Genomic DNA, 16,818 nt, shown 5'->3' with positions numbered 1-16,818 from the left:
AGTTGCGGTGCAAGGGCTTAGGCTCCACAGCATGTGGGATCTTAGTTCCCTGACACCAGGGATCTAACCTGCATCCCCTGCATTGCAATGGATTCTTAAATACTGGATCACCAGGGAAGTCTCAACTTTGAACAGTTTTTAAATCTCTTTTAAATGCCTTTTTGTCTGAATGCCTTTTTGTCTGTCATATCATTGACATTCTTTAGAGTTCAAGTTAGTTGTTTGCAGAATGTCTCTTAATTTGGATTTGTATTTCCTCTTGATTATTTGTGATTTGTCTTTCCTCTTGATTAGATTCAGGATCAACATGTTTTTGGTAGAACTAGGTAGGTTACTACAGTAGTTTGGTAGTGAAGCTAGACAGGGAAGCAGTGTTCAGTTTTGCGTGACAGTATATAATTTAGCACCTGATTATGTTTTCTGATCTGTAAGCCCCACAGGAATTGAGTATGGAGTTCAGTAGGACCTAGAGGAACCAGGAAAGACTTTAGCTGGAAGATGACAGAATTTTGGGGGCAGTTAGACAAACTGCTCTTTGGACTTCTCATCCTGCTACTGAAGTTATATATATATATCATGAAAAGTGAAAAGTGAGTTTCCTCTTCAGAGTTTAGAGCTCTGTATCTTCCATGGTTTTTGTAGTGCTGGGAAGCCTAATAGTTTAGAGCTCTTGCTTTGGTTTCAGATAGGCCTGGAGACTGTGCTCAGCATTTTTCCAGCTGCCCAACCTTAGGGAAGTTTTCTTACACGAAAGCTAGAAAGACTATTGGTAACTCTTTAAAATGTTACTGTGATGCTCATAGTGCAATATTGCATAAATAACTTGAATGAAAATATTTTAATGCCATTATGTGGGGGCCACACTTCCTAGTTTTTCCGGGTGCCTCACTGGAACATTCATTTCTATTACCTGCCAAACCTTGGAAGGGGCTTGAATTTACCACTGCTGGATAACTAAAGGCATAGAAATGAGAAAGGGCTTGGCTCATGAGAGAAGTGAGAAGACTGCCTTGATTAGTTCAGAGTGTACACTGTGGAATAGTGAGAAACAAGGTCGAATAAATGACTTGAGGCCATGTAATGGAGGGCTTGGGAAGTTAAGCCAAAGAGATTGAATATGGTGCTTAAGGAAGAAAACCATGGAAGGTTTTTGAGCAGGCGGGCAACCCTTGGAAATGTGAATGGTAGGGAGTGTCTTGAGGAAGGACCTTTCCTGCTTTGGAGACTGGAATTCTAGTAGGGCAGAGTCTTCCCTGTGCTGACCATGTTGGGGTGTGGTTTGGGCTGTCTTGCCACAGGAGGCCAGACTTTCTGCCCCAGTGACTCTTCCTGCTCTGTCACTGACTCACCCCGTTGACCTAGGCTGGGTGGCTTTCCTTCCGGTGGCTGGCTGATCTACAGAGCGCTGGGGCTGCCCAGGGTGAGGTGAAGCCGAGCTGACCCACAGCTCTTCGGTGAGATGGGGGCATGAACAGCATTCCTGTCCTTTTGCCCCTTCCCTGGGTTGAGGCTAGTTATAAGCCAGATTGCCAGGGATCGCTTTGTCCCAGCCTTAGAAAGCTGTTCACCAGGAGGTAAGTCAAGATGGTTCCTGCCCTCTCTGCTTTTTCATAGGTCAGTTTTTCCTCAAACAGGATTTCTACTACTTTCTTTTTCCTTGATCCAGGTCCTTCTAAGTAACCTTTTTCACTTACTTGAAGTAAACAGGTTACTGCAGGAGGTGGGCAGAGATGTTTAATAAATATATTCTTCTAGCTGTAGGGGGAGTGTCTCGGGGGGCTCACTGACCCCTGTTGTAAGGTAGTTTACCCAGAATTCTTGTGAACTAGACATCAGATGAAGGCTCAAACTCATAGGGAGCGACTGCAGAGAAGTTCTGGTTTTAAGCTATCATTTCTTAGCAACTGGGTTTCAGAACCATCCTTGGTATGCATTAGTGTCCTGAGTTAAAGACAACAGTGAGGAACAGGAAGGGGGAGGTGCCTGGATTAGGATATGCTTGTGGTTTATGCTAGGAGTTAGGGTGACTAGGTTTCTAGTCCTGATTACTCCTCACCAGCTGTGTGATCAGGGACCAACTGTCTAGCCCCAGTGGACTGGAGTTTTCTCATGTAAAAATGAGCAGTTTATATGATCTGCTGAAAGATTTCTTCCAGGGCCAAAATCTATGATTATATAATGTGTGGTTATAAATCAGTATAATAGTTTAAAAGGCAGTTCCCAAAGGAGTATTTGTAAACTTTAGGAGACTATTTTGATTACCATCTTCATTTGATTTAACAAGATGGGAAAGGTTTGTTTGAAAGGGTGTCACTTCCTTTATACTCACTGTGCGTTTGCTTACTTCTAGGTCAAGGTGACTAGATAGTGGAGAAAATTAACCTTTCTCGTGGAAGTCCTTCCAAATCACAAATGTGTTAAGGGCCAAAAAGTGTTGGAACATGTTGCTGTGGAACACTTCAACTGAGGAGCCACTGCGGTCCCAGCTCCAGGAGACCCACAGCCACAAGTTCTGTAGGCTACAGCAGCCACTGCTCACCAGCACGCCATGGTCCATCGGGATGCTTCCCAGGTGGCGTGCTGAAGCAGATGATTTGGTAGCTCCATGCTTTTGCAGGAGAAGTGATGTACCAAGTTACTTGATTTTTTGTCGTTGTTTACTTACTAGGTTTGGTCAGCACTTTGAGAGACAGTGGGGTTGTTGGGAAGGGGGTGGTCAAAGCAGAGGGGCTCTCCAGTGCATTTCAGTTAGGCTGTCTGTAGTACCCTTGAATCTGTGCCAGGCAATGGTGGTCTTGTTGATAACTAGTCAGAAAAATAAGGTGTTAGGCATCCTAGTCAAAAGATTCTGTCACCAAGATACTCTGTGATCATTCACAATTAATTCTCTTTCTTAAAGCCATGTTTTCTTCATTTATATATTGAAAAATTTAGATACTAAGAGTTCCAGATCTGAAACCAGGTAGGCCAAAGGAGGTTTGAGGTGGGAAAGGAGCTGTTTGTTCTAAGCTGCTTGACTATTAGACAAGGGGTAGAAGTGGAATTCCTTTTTAGTACTTGAATTATAGCAACTGTGCTCTCTACTCACAGTCACAGCTGAGTGATCAAACGTGAAGCAGCTATTGAATGAGAAGCAGGCCCTGGGAGCTTTCTCCTGAAAAACAATCACAGGACTTGCTGGTCCTGAGAGAAGTAGTCGTTCCCTGGTAGGACCTATTGTTTGAAGGAGGTGGGGGTGAATGTCATCAAAATGGACAGTGTGGATATTGTGATTTAGATGGTTTAGAGAATTTGTTCCCTGCTGTTGTTAATTTCAAGCCTCTCTTTAAAGAGATTCTCTTAATGATTGGAGCAGTGTGGGATTCATTTAGAGAAAAGGCCCCGAGTAACCACAATTAGAAATTAAATGCCTAAAAGCGGAGCCAGTTGCTGGAGAGACTGAAGTGGCCTAATCAGTTGCTTTTCAATACTCAGGTCCTAGGGCGACAGCAGCCAGACAATAGGCTGCTTGGTGAGCTCGCTGGGTACTAGGCTGGGAGATTTGGGCTCCCAACAGAGGAAAAGGTGACCTGTAGTATCCACACCGGAGAAAGCAATGGCACCCCACTCCAGTACTCTTGCCTGGAAAATCCCATGGATGGAGGAGCCTGGTGGGCTGCAGTCCATGGGGTCGCTAGAGTCGGACACGACTGAGCGACTTCACTTTCACTTCTCACTTTCATGCACTGGAGAAGGAAATGGCAACCCACTCCAGTGTTCTTGCCTGGAGAATCCCAGGGACGGGGGAGCCTGACTGAAGCGACTTAGCAGCAGCAGCAGCAGCAGCAGTATCCACACTTCTTAATCTCTCTGTTTCTCTTCTTTCCCTCAGTGCCCTTTAGTTTTAATTAGGATTGTGTAAACACACCCAGCTTGCCAGTCCCCTTAAAGTGGCAGGCCCATGACAGCTTTTTGCTGGTCACTCTTACCTAGGTATGTGGCTTTAAATTAGAGGGCTTGTCCTCTGACAGTTCAGCTTCACTGGCTGCCTCACTGAAATAATCCATTAGAAGAGGGCCAGTTGGCTGTCATTCAGTCGGGCAGCATTATTTAGCACCTGTGGTGTGCAAGCATTGTGCTGGAATGGAGCTGATAGGTGAATAAGATGGTTTCTGCTCTTCAGGAGCTTAGTCAAGTGAAACATATATGCAGCTAGTGTCGACCCAAGGAGGAATGAAATGAGGTGTGTAGAGGAACAAGCAATATGGGAGCATATAGAGGAGACAACAGAGTTGTTCCTGAATTGGGGGGAACAAGGAGAGCCTCTGAAGGGAGAAAGCATTTGAGCCAGGTTGTAAAGGGTGAATTAGAATTCCTTAAGTTTATAATTTTATTTATTTATTTATTTCTGGCTGTGCTGGGTATTCCTTGCTCCAAGGGTTTTTCTCTAGTTTTGGAGAGGGGGGATACTCTCTAGTTTCTGTGTACGGGCTTGTCATTTCGGCGGCTTCTGGTTGCAGAGCACTGGCTCTAGGGTGCCGCGTCAGTAGTTACGGTTCCCAGGCTCTAGAGAACAGGCTCAGTAGTTGTGGTGCATGGTCTTAGTTGCTCTGTGGCACCTGGGATCTTCCTGGATCAGAGATTAAACCTGTCTCCTGCATTGGCAGGCAGATTCTTTACCCTGAGCCACCAGGGAATCCTAGAATTCCTTAAGTTTAGAAGGGCATTTTGGAGGAGGTTATAGAATGGCAGCAGCACAGAGCCTGGGGAAATGTTTGGCATATCTGGGAAAGTGCTCCTGAGATAGAAGATACTTTGGAGGAATGAGCTGGAAATGAGGCCGGAAAAGATGTTTGGTTGGATCTTAAGGAACAGTAAGAGTCATACTAAGAGATTTGGATTTTATTCTGCATGAAGTTAGCTCATGAATGTTTTGGATTAGGAGTGACACGATCCCAGCTGTGTGATTTAGGTTTTGATGTGTTTTTCAGGTGTAAGATCTTCGATTTCAGGGTTGAGAAGGTGGTTATCTTGGTTCTTTACAAAGTTTGTCAGGCATCTAATGTTTAGGTTCTTTATTCCTTAGTTATATTTTCTAAGAAAGAAAAGTAAGTGAAGTCTCTCAGTCGTGTCCAGCTGTTTGCGACCCTATGGACTGTAGCCTACCAGGCTCCTCCGTCCATGGGATTTTCCAGGCAAGAGTACTGGAGTGGGTTGCCATTTCCTCCAAAAGCAAGAAGACAGGAAGTAGTCAGCAGTGTCCCTTTAGACTGAGCTTTCCTTACCCCTCAAAGATGAAAGTTTTCTTAGACATATATATCATGCAGTCTTGTTTCATAGGTTGCTTACTACTGCTTATTCTTTGAGGATAAAACCCATCATAAGGGGTCAACTTCTGATTATATAGTGGAAACCAATGACATTTTGTTGAATTGGTTGAAAAATAGTATATAATCATTGTAGGAAATATGAAAAGTACAGAAAAAATACAGAAAAATATATAAAGAAAAAGCTAAAATCATCCATAACTGTACCATCTGGAGAAAAACACCTATTTTCATTTTGGTATTTTGTACCTATGCATATTTCTCTGGAGTAGTCCAGGTCATATAGTACCTACAGTTTTGTCTTCTGCTTTTTCTCTGTTTCCCATTGGTTTTCATTGTATGTGTGTGTGTGTTAGTTGCTTAGTTGTGTCTCACTCTTTGAGACCATGGACTGTACCCCACAAGGCCCCTCTGTCTACGAAATTCTCCCGGCAAGATTACTGGAGTGGGTTGCCATTTCCTTCTCCAGGGGATCTTCCTGACCCAGGGATCGAACTCAGGTCTCCTGCATTGCAGGTCCAGTGCTATACAGCGGCTTCCCACTAGCTATCTATTTTACACATGGTAGTATATATATTTCAATCCTGATCTCCTAATTTGCCCCACCTTCCCCTTCGCCCTCCATGTCCACATGTTCATTCTCTATGTCTCTGTCTCTATTCCTGCCCTGTAAATTGGTTTATGTGCACCATTTTTTCTAGATTCTACATGTATCCTTAATATACAATAATTGTTTTTCTCTTTCTGACTTAACACTCTGTATGACAAACACTCTGTATGACAAACTCTAGGTCCATCCACATCTCCAAAAAGAACCCAATTTTTTCCAGCCTTTTTATGGCTAAGTAATATTCCATTGTATATATGTATCACATCTTATTTATCCATTAATCATATAGGATTTTTATAGTGCTTTCAGTTTTTTCTATTTTAAACAATACTGTAATACTTTGATACAAATTATAAAAGTAATATACATAATAAGTAAGTCCCTTGCACTTCACCCTTTATCCTAATCTTACTCTACAGAGGTAACAATGACTTATTAATAGTTTTTATTACTTTACAATTTATTAGTAATTTCTTTTGTATCTTTGCATGAACATTATTATGCATAAGTTTTGGTCAATATTTTTTGTTATTATGATTTATATCTGCAAGTGAATTACTGGGTCAAATAATGTGAAATTAAATTTTCCTGATTGTATGTCATGGTACAGTTTAGAAAACTTGAAAAATAAGATTTTTAAGGGAGAAAGTAAGAGAGATCCATAATTCGACAAATCAGAAATAAACATTATTTGACCTGTTTCCTTATAAATATACACATGCACGTTCATACTCACAAGTGTGCAGATGTGTGTGTATGTATCACATACACATCTGTATATGTAGTTTAAAAAATAAATGGTTGTACCCACTAACACTATATATGCTGCTTTTAAAATTCAACATTCCTTGTGTCATTAAAATTATTTAAAATATTTTTAATGACTGCATAAGGCTCATATGCATGTATCTTAATTTACTTGAGTTATTGTTAGATATTTAGTTTTTCTCCAGTTTTTCATAATGTTAAATAATTATATTAGTACCTATATATGTATTTATATTTCAGATAATTTTCTAAACTTTTATTGCTGTGAATGGAATTATTTGATCAAAGAACACCAAACTTTTTTTTTTTAGCAGTCTCACTTTAAAATTTTTTGGTAAAATATGCATAACAAAATTTACCATTTTAACATGTTAAATTTATAATTAGGAGTACAATTTAGTGGCATTAAGTGTATTTACAGTGTTGTGCAATCATCACTGCTATTCATTTCCAGGACATTTTAGCATCCCAGACAGATTCTCTGTACCCATTGAACAATAGTTCCCATTCCTTCCTCTCCCACTCCCTGGTAACTTCTGTTCTACTTTCTATCTCTATGAACTTGCCCATTCTAGGTACCTCATAAATGGGATCATACCATTTTTATCCCTTTTTGTCTAGTTTATTTCACTTAGCATGTTTGAATATGAACATTTTTTAGGTTCTTGATATGTATTGCCAAATTTCTTCCCAGAGAATCATTTAAAGAATGCCTGATTACTTACATAAGAAAATGTGCTGTTCCTTTTTAATCATTAGTTTCTCAATTAAAATCCTAGATTGTTATCTTTCCATTATTATATTAAATTATATAATTTAATACATATTAATGGGCTTCCCTTGTAGTATGCTGCGCTGCTGCTGCTAAGCCGCTTCAGTTGTGTCAGACTCTGTGCGACCCCATAGACGGCAGCCCACCAGGCTCCTCTGTCCCTGGGATTCTCCAGGCAAGAATACTGGAGTGGGTTGCCATTTCCTTCTCCAATGCATGAAAGTGAAAAGTGAAAGTGAAGGCGCTCAGTCGTGCCCAACTCTTAGCGACCCCATGGACTGCAGCCTACCAGGCTCCTCCGTCCATGGAATTTTCCAGGCAAGAGTACTGGAGTGGGGTGCCATTGCCTTCTCCGTCTAACACGCACAGACTTCATCAGTTCCAATTATTGGTACATATCCTAGAGAAATATTAGCTTGTATGTAAAAAGGTTCACTATTTATCGCTGTAGCATTCTTTCATAATACAAATTATACAGTATGACTGTAGGTAGGTAGACCAAACACACGCACACTTTGTCTAAATACACACACATTGTGTATCCACACATATGTGCATGTGTGTGCATGCTTAGGAAAAGTCTGAAAGGTTATACAACAAACTTCCAACAGTGGTACTTCTGAGGAAGGGACTGCCATTGGCAAACAAAGGTTAAAAGTTTGACAAATGGGGTGTTTTGCATTTTACTCTCTGTACTTCTTTATTATATTATTTCATGGTGATAATGTATTCTCCCTCCTTCCCACTTGTTTGGATAGCTGGTGGGCCGGGAGTGTGACACAGTAGAATTAATTCACCAAGCCAGCTCTGCCCACGTCAGTTGAGCTGGAAGCAGCTGCTGGGCTGAGAGCAAGGAGCGCATGTGCGAGGGCCTGGGAGTCCACTGTGCACAGGCGGCTGGGAGAGGCAGCCAGACAGGCCAATTCTGATTCACCAACAGTCACTATCGTATGTCTTGTCTTGACACTCTCCAAATTGCTTTATTCTTGGTTATCACACAGGGCCCAGAGAGGAATTCAGTGAGCGTGTAAAGCATGGATATTGATAGGAAAAAAAGCAGTCATGTTTGGGACAACAAGGAACGTGTGTGAAAAGAAATACGTACAGGGATATTCATTATAGCACTGTTTGAAATCTAACACGGGAAATATCCACGTCCATCAATAGGAAAATATGTGAACACATTATGGTATATCTTTTATATGCACTGTTATTATACAGTTTTTTTAAAGTATGAGTTAGAATTAAATTTACTGACCCTTGGGATCTTCATAATCAATTATTAAGTGAGAAAAGTTGCAGAGCAATGTTAATGTGTAAACCTAGTTTTTGAAAAATAGAGAACAATTAAAAAATCCTCTTAAAATATAAAAAATATACTTGTGCTTATGATTTTGGGGGCCTGGAAAAATCTGATAACATTTCTTTTTTTAAAATTATGGTGATCTATACACAAGCCTAGGAACTGAATGCCTGCAAGTTGTACATTTAACTTAATTTTTGGCCACGCTGCACAGCATGTGGGATCTTAGTTCCCTAACTGGAGGTGGAACCCACCTCCCCCACCCCCCGCAGTGGAAGCATGGAGTCCTAACTATTGGACCGCCATGGAAGTCCCTAATGTTTCTTATCTTATGGGAGGACTTGGAGGCTGAGAGATTATGGGAGGCTAATTTTGTTTTTATCTAACTTTGTATTGCTTCATTAGTTTTACAGAACAAGGAAGATAAACTTCCTGAGTAAAAAATGAAGTTTCCTAAATAGTTTTTCATCTTAATTGATTTCTAAGAGGTACTTTAAATTTTTTTTTAGTGAGTTAATGAAGTAAAAATAGAGTTATCATGTAAATCCCTTGGGTTTAGTATCTGGGTAGTAGAAAGAGAACACAGGAGTAAGGGAACCAACTTTGTAGTTGTAGTTCTAAACTTTCTTATGTGTGAGCTTTAATTTAATAAGGTCATTTAACAACTGTTAAACAAGGGCCTCAGTCTTTTCATCTGTAAAATGAAGAGCTTGTACCAGGAGACAGTGGTCTCCAAGGTCCTTTCTAGGCCTGACATTCCACAGGTTTAGGGTCCTACAGTTCTACAATTGCAACACCCCTTGAGATTTTAGATTGTATTTCATTTACTTTTAAATGCCTTTTGTTTTTGTTACATTTTAACAGTCTGAAATTAAAATGCATTTTATAATTGGCACTGGCTATTTTTTCACATTTTTATTATCTCTAAAATTGAGATATCTTATCATTGAAGATACAGGATAGTTCTACTTTTCAGTGCCTTTTTTTTTTTTTTTTTCATTGACTATATATTGTTGGCCCCTTTCTGGGCTTCCCTTGCTCCTGATCCCAACAGATTCACTCATATCACCTGGTCGTTCTGGGTAGGGAGAAGCAGGTGGGTGGATATGGTATTTGAGTGTGCAAGGATTTTGTACTTAATTAACTGGTAGGTGTCCTATATGTAGCTGCTGCTTGAGAAGTCAGGAAAATATACATATAGTTCTGAGGCATCCAACGTAATGCTTCTGAATTTTGATTAGTCTGTCGTAGTTTTGCCTGGTATTTACTTTTTACAGTGTAACACACGTAGAACAGCTTGTAAAGTATATAGTTCCTGAAGTTTGCAGAAAGTGAGCACATCTGTGTAACTGGTGCTACATCAAGAACAGGAGCAGCACCCAGCACACCCACCCTTCCAGTCATTGTCCCCATGCGGTTTTCTTTTTAAAAGGAGTGAAAGTATATGTCAGGATAGCTCATGGTTCTCTTGGGTGAGTCTGCTGGAAAGGGCTCCAAGTCTGGAGCCAGAACATCAGAGTTGCATCGTGGTCCTATCGCTCTTTCGTTGTGGAACCTTAGGGGAGATACTTTTCTGAACTTCATTTCTTTTTGATAAAATGAAAACAATAACGTCTACCTCACAGAACTGTTGTGAGATCACATGAAATATTTTGTAGATGGAAAATACTGTCAGTGATGAAAAGCCAAACACAACTGCTAGTTGGTTTTGGTGAGGGAGGTATCCAAGCAGGAGATGATGTGAACCTCAAGTAAGAAGAGAAATGAAGAAGTTTGTTTGATCCCAAATCCATTCTCTTATCTACCAGTATTATCTCCTTTTTTGTTGTTGTTGACATTTGGTATAGTCACTAGTTTCTGTTAAATGCTCCAAAATGGAAATAATATAGAGGAGTAGAGGACCTAAATAGAATCCCCAAAGATGTGGAATTTCTTCCATTTTTCTCTCATTTCCTCTCAATGCTGGTGCCTCCTAGAGTTGTGTAAGGCAGAGGCTTTGGCCTCAGATTAGCTGATTTCAATAGCAAATGAATATACCACTCCTTTACAGGCCCAACAGGGCAAGCATGATCCCACCACAGACCCACTTCTGATTATAGTCACAGTGTTCCAAATGTGACCCAAATTGATATCTCTAACCTATATAAAGATTGCATCTTATAAACAGTTCATTTTAAAAATGTAATTTGAAACCTTTCATTAATTCTGTAAATGCCTATCAGGTGCGATGCACTTTACTCAGTTCCAGGAATTCGGTGGTGAGCACATGGTATGTGTTTTCATGGAGCTCACAGTAGTAGAAAAAAGAGAATGAAATATAGAAAGATATAACTAGAGACTATGAGAGCTATAAAGGAAAAGAATATGATGCTGTGCCTGACCTAATCCAGGTGGTTAGGGAGATTTTACATGGAGACGTGGCATTTGAGCAAAGATAGGAAGGATAAGTTGGGGCTTCCCAGGTGGCCCTAGTGGTAAAGAACCCGCCTGCTAACACAGGAGACTTAAGAGACTTGGCTTCGGTCCCTGGGTGGGGAAGATCCCCTGGAGGAGGGCATGGCAACTCACTGCAGTATTCTTGCCTGGGGAATCTGAGGACAGAGGAGCCTGCAGGCTCTAGTCCATAGGGTCCCACAGAGTTGGACATGACTGAAGCAACTTAGCATACAATCATGCAAGAAGAGTAAGTTAGAATTAATCATGTGAACAGGAAGAGAAAGCTTTGGGTAGGAGGAAGAGCGTGCACAACACTAGACCACACACAGAAGTAACTTTTTACTAATGAACTTCAGTAACTTTTTACTAATAAACTTTCAACCTTTCTGCTGGGTACTGTGCTAAGCACTTTCTTCACACATACTATCTTGTAAATTCCCTATATCACCCTCTGAGAAAGTATTCTTACTCCCATTTTACAGATGGGGAAGCTTGCAGTTATTAAAGTCCTAGAGCCAGGATTTTTTTTTTTTTTAATTTGGCTCCAGCTTTTTTGGCCGTGCTGGGTATTTGTTGTTGCATGTGGGGGCTCTCTAGTTGCGGTGATCGAGGGTTACTCTTTGTTGCATGGGCTTCTCATTGTGGTGGCTTCTCTTGTTGCGGAGCACAGGCCCTAGAGCACGAGGATTTCAGTGGTTGTGGCTCACAGGCTCAGTAGTTGCGGCTCGAAGTTTCTAGAGCTTGGGCTCAGTAGTGGTGGTGCATGGGCTCAGTTATTCCATAGCACATGGAATCTTCTCTGACCAGGAATTGAACCAGTGTTCCCTGCATTGGCAGGTGGACTTTTTAATCTACTGTACCACCAGGGACGTCCCTAGAGCCAGAGTTGTAATTAGCCTGTCTAACTCCAGACTCCATGCTCTTAACCGTTATGCTATATTGCCTTCCTTCTGTTTCTCACCATTCTAGCCTGTACTTTATACAGCCGGGAACATAGGTCTGATCTGTGTTACTCCCCTTTACTTCTTCCCTTCAGAAACCTTGATTGTTTCCCATCACCTCCAGGATAACTTCTGAATTCCTTAGTGTGATGTCAGTACCTCATGGTTTAATGCTCCTTAGCCTCACCATCTGCTACACCTTCCTAAAACTGCACGCCATGGCTCAGATGTAATAAGCTCTGTCTTTGCACATGCTGTTCTCCCTGCTAGAATGCTTTTTTTTTTTTCTTTAACTTCTCTTTTGGTGAAACCGTACTCATCCTACTCATACTTTAAGTACCCAGCTTCAATGCCACTTCCTTGGTAAAGCTTTCCTCATCATGCCTTCCTGAGTTAATCTGTCCCTCACAGGGCCTGTAAAACAGTAGCTCCTCCTGTGTTCCTCTTCTGAAGTCTTTCACCAAAGTGAGAATCCTAGAGGTCTTTACTGCTCCTCACCTTTCCCATACTCCTGTTTCCTAAGATCTTGGAGCCTATTCCACAGTGCCTTTTAAATATACCTTTTTAAAGTTCCTACTGCCCTTGCCTGAGAGCAGCAGTTTTACTTCTGCTTTATCTGCCTCTGGACTCAGTGTCCTGCCAGATCCATCCTTTCCACAGCACGTAACACATATGCCATCCTCCTACTCAGAATCCTTCAGTGCCGCACACTGCTCCTTTAGTAAGTCACTCCTGGACTCCACTGCGCTTTCCAGTATTCTCTCACCTTCTGTTCAGCACTACCCAAGGCCTTGTCCTTTGGGCTCATGTTTAGGTGAGTTATAGGTATGTCTCTTCACAGGATTCTGAGCCCATCTCATTCATCTGAACACAGTATTTCTAGGTTGGTTGTTTCATGTTTATAGTTGAATGTCTCTGATTAAATTTCATTAACTCTAAGAGTACCATATCTTAGGCATTTTGGGGACTTTGTATCGTGAATAGTTTTTTTCAAAAGGGGTTTGGTCCTAAAGGGAGATTTCAGTTTTTAGAAAAACTGCTTGTTGGGGATTCTGTACTTCTCAGTGACGCCAGATATATGGAATGTTATTTTGTCAAATGGTGTTTAGTGTCTTTAAAGATGGAGAAAATCATTCCAGCTCTGCCACTTCACAAGCTGTAGTAGAAACAGTTTGAACAGGGAATTCAAAAGTGCTTTGAATGAATAAAAAGCTGTGCTGATGGGAAAGGTATATAGGATGTAGCTTAGTTGGACTGGAGAGAGCCATGGATTTAGAAGATGAATTCTGATTCTGCAGCCTTGGTGGTTGACCCTGAGGGCAGGTATTGCCTTCTTTTTTGAAGCCTAGGGTCCTAGTTATAAAAATGTTAATAAACATACTTGCCTTTTAGGGTTCTAAGTTTAGGGGGGTTAATTGAGACATGAGACGTAGCCTTCTTTAAATCTTTGAAATCTGTTAAAATGTTAGGGTTTTTCAATTGTTTACATTTTTTATCATGACCATGTTAGACACTAGATCCATTTATTTTACTTATTAGTAACATATTGACAGGTTTGGTTCTTGAGTTATCTGGCACCCCACTGAGAAATCTAATCCCTATTAATATGTTTTTGTTCATTTCTGTCAGTGGTTAAAATCATCCTGGTGTGGTAGAAGAAGTGGATTTGAACCAGAAAGACAGAGGTTTCAGTGCTGAGTGAGAGGTGGAGATATGAAAGAGAGGAAGAGGAAGACAGAGAGAGGATGGGAGAGAAGAGAAAAGAGAGAGATGTCCTCTGAGTTTTATGGCTACTTAAAGCTGATTTGAAACAGACCAGATCCTGGGCAGTATCATGCTCTCCCAGCTCATGTTCTGAAATTACAAGTTGTCTTGAATTGGCAGTCCTTGCTCAGGCATAAGCAAATAAGCTTTTACAAATAAGCTGTAAAATTTCTCTTGGGCAGAAGATAGGAAATCTTCAGCAGAGCTGTCACATGTATTCCAGTGTTGATCTAACGGGGGACTAGAAGACCATTAAGGGCTCTTTCATCCTTGAGGTTCTGTGATTTGTTGGCCGGGTATAGAAAGCTGGTTTTCTTTAGGGTGTTGAGATCAATGTAATCATAAATTGCACTTTCTCTGTGGCTTTTATTTATGAAACCTTGTAAATGCCAAGTATGGCTCCTATTACTTTTCATTGTACCCCATACAAAGTTGGAACTACCAGTTTTTGAGGACCTCCTCCTCTCATCAGGATTAATGAAACACCCTTGAGTGCCTCGCTTTGGGCATGGGACCCAGTAGGGTGACAGACAAAGTGCCTGTTTCTAGTGGACTTGCTATTTGGGGGAGAAGGAAGCCCTAACTGGTGAGGTTTTTGACCAGGTACTGAGGAAATTCATTTTATTACAAGATTCTTGTTGTTGAGAATGGTGTCCTGGAGAAAGAACCATGGGAAATTTTTGGAGATACCTTTAGATATGATCTGACCCTCACCTTTTCCTGAGGCCCAAGTTAGGGCAAGTGCCTTGCTTGAAAGCCACAAGTACAGTCTGTGGCTGATGCAGAATTTCCCTCCAGTCACTTCCAACACCAAACCTAGTGTGTTTTCTATTACTGGCAAGGCTGTCTCCAGGAGTTGCAAATCTTTACATTAAAACTGTTCCTTTTGTTTCTTTGACCATTCTCATCATCAGTTCTGTGCTTGTGAGCAAACAGTATGCTAGACATGTTGCCTGTAGGGACAGAGCCGTTTGCTCCTCTGTGACAAGGAAACAGGGTGAACAGGTTCTTAGGTGTTTTGCAGAAAGACCTCCTTGAGGGAGAAGTGAATAGAGCCTTTTGGATGTCATAATGAATCCTCTCTGGGTTTTGATATGCCCTCTGCTTTTCTCCCCAGGAAGCTCAGGCTTGCCAACACTGCCTCATTACTTAGCCCCTACCCTCTGGAGAGGGAGAATAAGGCCTGGTAAATAAGCTCCAGGTCAGGGTTCTGAAATATTGTCCTTCCCTCCAGCCAATGGTATTTCCTCCAGCCTTCTTTCTCCATGGCTTCTCACCCTTTAGATATGTCCAACATCTCTTCTAGGAGAAGACTTCTCTTCTGTGCTTGCTGATTCAGAAGAGTTTTGGCCCTTTAATGTTTATAAAGCTCTTGCATCTTCAGAAAAAAACTTTAGTGATTACTTAAAAATGCTTTATTTATTTGGCTGCGCCAGGGGTTAGCTGTGGCACATGGGATCCTCGATCTCTGCTGTGGCATGAAAACTCTTGGTTGCAGCATGGGGGCTCTAGTTCCCTGACAGGGATTGAGCCTGGGTCCCCTGCACTGGGAGTGTGGAGTCTTAGATACTGGACCACCAGGGAAGTCCCTTTAGGGGTTATCTTGGAAATTGGAACTGTTGAATGTTTTTGATTAAACAGTTGATTTTGGGGAGGAGGTACAGGTGCGAGGCTTCTTTGAGCCACTGAGGATGTGCTGCTGCCTTTTTTTTATTCAATGATTTGAGAGCAGCAGAGAATGGTCTAGAGACCAGATAGACAACTCACTACTCAGGTGACCAAGTCACTTAATTTCTGAGTCTCAGATTTTGTCATCTTTAGAAATAAAACCTACCTTAAGACTTCCTGAGAATTAGATAAAAGGACCATGTAAGAGGATGGGATCTGGGCTCAAATTGGGTTCAGATTTTACCTCCAGCACTTATTCTTTGTGACCTTCAGCAAGTTATGTAGCCATTCTCAGTTTTCCATTTTGGTAAAATAGGGATAATCATAGTGTTTTGGGTCATTGTGTTACCGGGTTATTGTGAGGATTAAACACAGTAAAGCTAAGAAGTGTTTCGCATAGTGTCTGGCATATACCAAGTGCTCATTAAATGCTAGCTATTAATTACAACAGTGACAGCAACAACAGTAATGATAGTCTTTAGGTATTTATTATGCTGGGACATCAGGTGGCAGAGGAAGGACTTAGAAGGCATTGCATAGGGTAGTGGATCCATAAGCATTTCTCCTGCCAACATTCCTTGTGGGAGGGCCTGTAGGGACTGAGAGAGAGGCTCTCATTAGGCTTTAGCCTGTAGCTTTCTGTGGTGAAAGCTTCCCTCCCAGGCTGGTAGGCTGAGGTGTGAGGTTCAGAGGGACCTCAGAAGACAGTGCAAAGACCAGTCTGGCAGGGTGGAGGGTTTGGGTAAGGGCAGTGACTGTGGAAGGTAAGACCTGGGCCGGGTCCCACAGGACTGTGAATGCCAGGCAAATGGTTCGTATTAAGAACCACTCATTCCTGAACCATCTCAGGGAAAAGCTCCCTTCCTTTCTTCAGTTTAAACTTGTAAAAATGATAATACACTTTAAAAAATCATAATGTTTATATCTTAAACAAGAATAATAAATACCCATACACCATATACCACTCAATTCAGGAGATATAATATACCAGATGCCTTGAAAACACCTTGTGCGTTCTGCGCCCATCCCCAATGCCTCCAACCTCTACCTGAAGCCTTTCAGATTTTGTGTTAGGTGTCGTTTTCTTCCCCTCCTTCTCTTTCTTTTAAAAATGGTTTTACCACTCTTATCGCAATCTTTCGGGGACTGTGAGCAGGGGCTGTGGAATCCAGCAGTAGCCATGGCCGGCTGATTGCCTGGCTAGGCTGGGAGGAGGGGTGGGGAGGTTCTTCTGGCCGGCTGCCCTGGGA

At 41.5% G+C, this 16,818-nt stretch overlaps 1 protein-coding gene across 4 annotated transcripts in view; it reads left to right on the top strand.

The window, feature by feature from the left end:
• NUMA1 (nuclear mitotic apparatus protein 1) overlaps positions 1-16,818 on the top strand; it is a 73,121-nt gene that overhangs the window by 15,061 nt on the left and 41,242 nt on the right. Inside the window, exon 1 of one of the 4 annotated variants that reach the window (XM_010849482.1) lies at positions 969-1,454. The exons of 2 other annotated variants lie outside the window; for them this stretch is intronic. The gene's annotated coding sequence lies outside the window, so the exon portion shown is untranslated. Of the gene's footprint in view, positions 1-968; positions 1,455-1,482; positions 1,575-16,818 lie in introns of those variants that run through there. One more of the 4 variants, XM_010849480.1, reaches the window with a different exon arrangement.

Source organism: Bison bison, unplaced genomic scaffold (assembly GCF_000754665.1).
Source record: "Bison bison bison isolate TAMUID 2011002044 unplaced genomic scaffold, Bison_UMD1.0 scf7180017864284, whole genome shotgun sequence".
Classification (NCBI taxonomy): domain Eukaryota; kingdom Metazoa; phylum Chordata; class Mammalia; order Artiodactyla; family Bovidae; genus Bison; species Bison bison.
The sequence above is the reverse complement of the archived record's forward strand: the minus strand, read 5'-3'. Positions and strand labels throughout refer to the sequence as shown.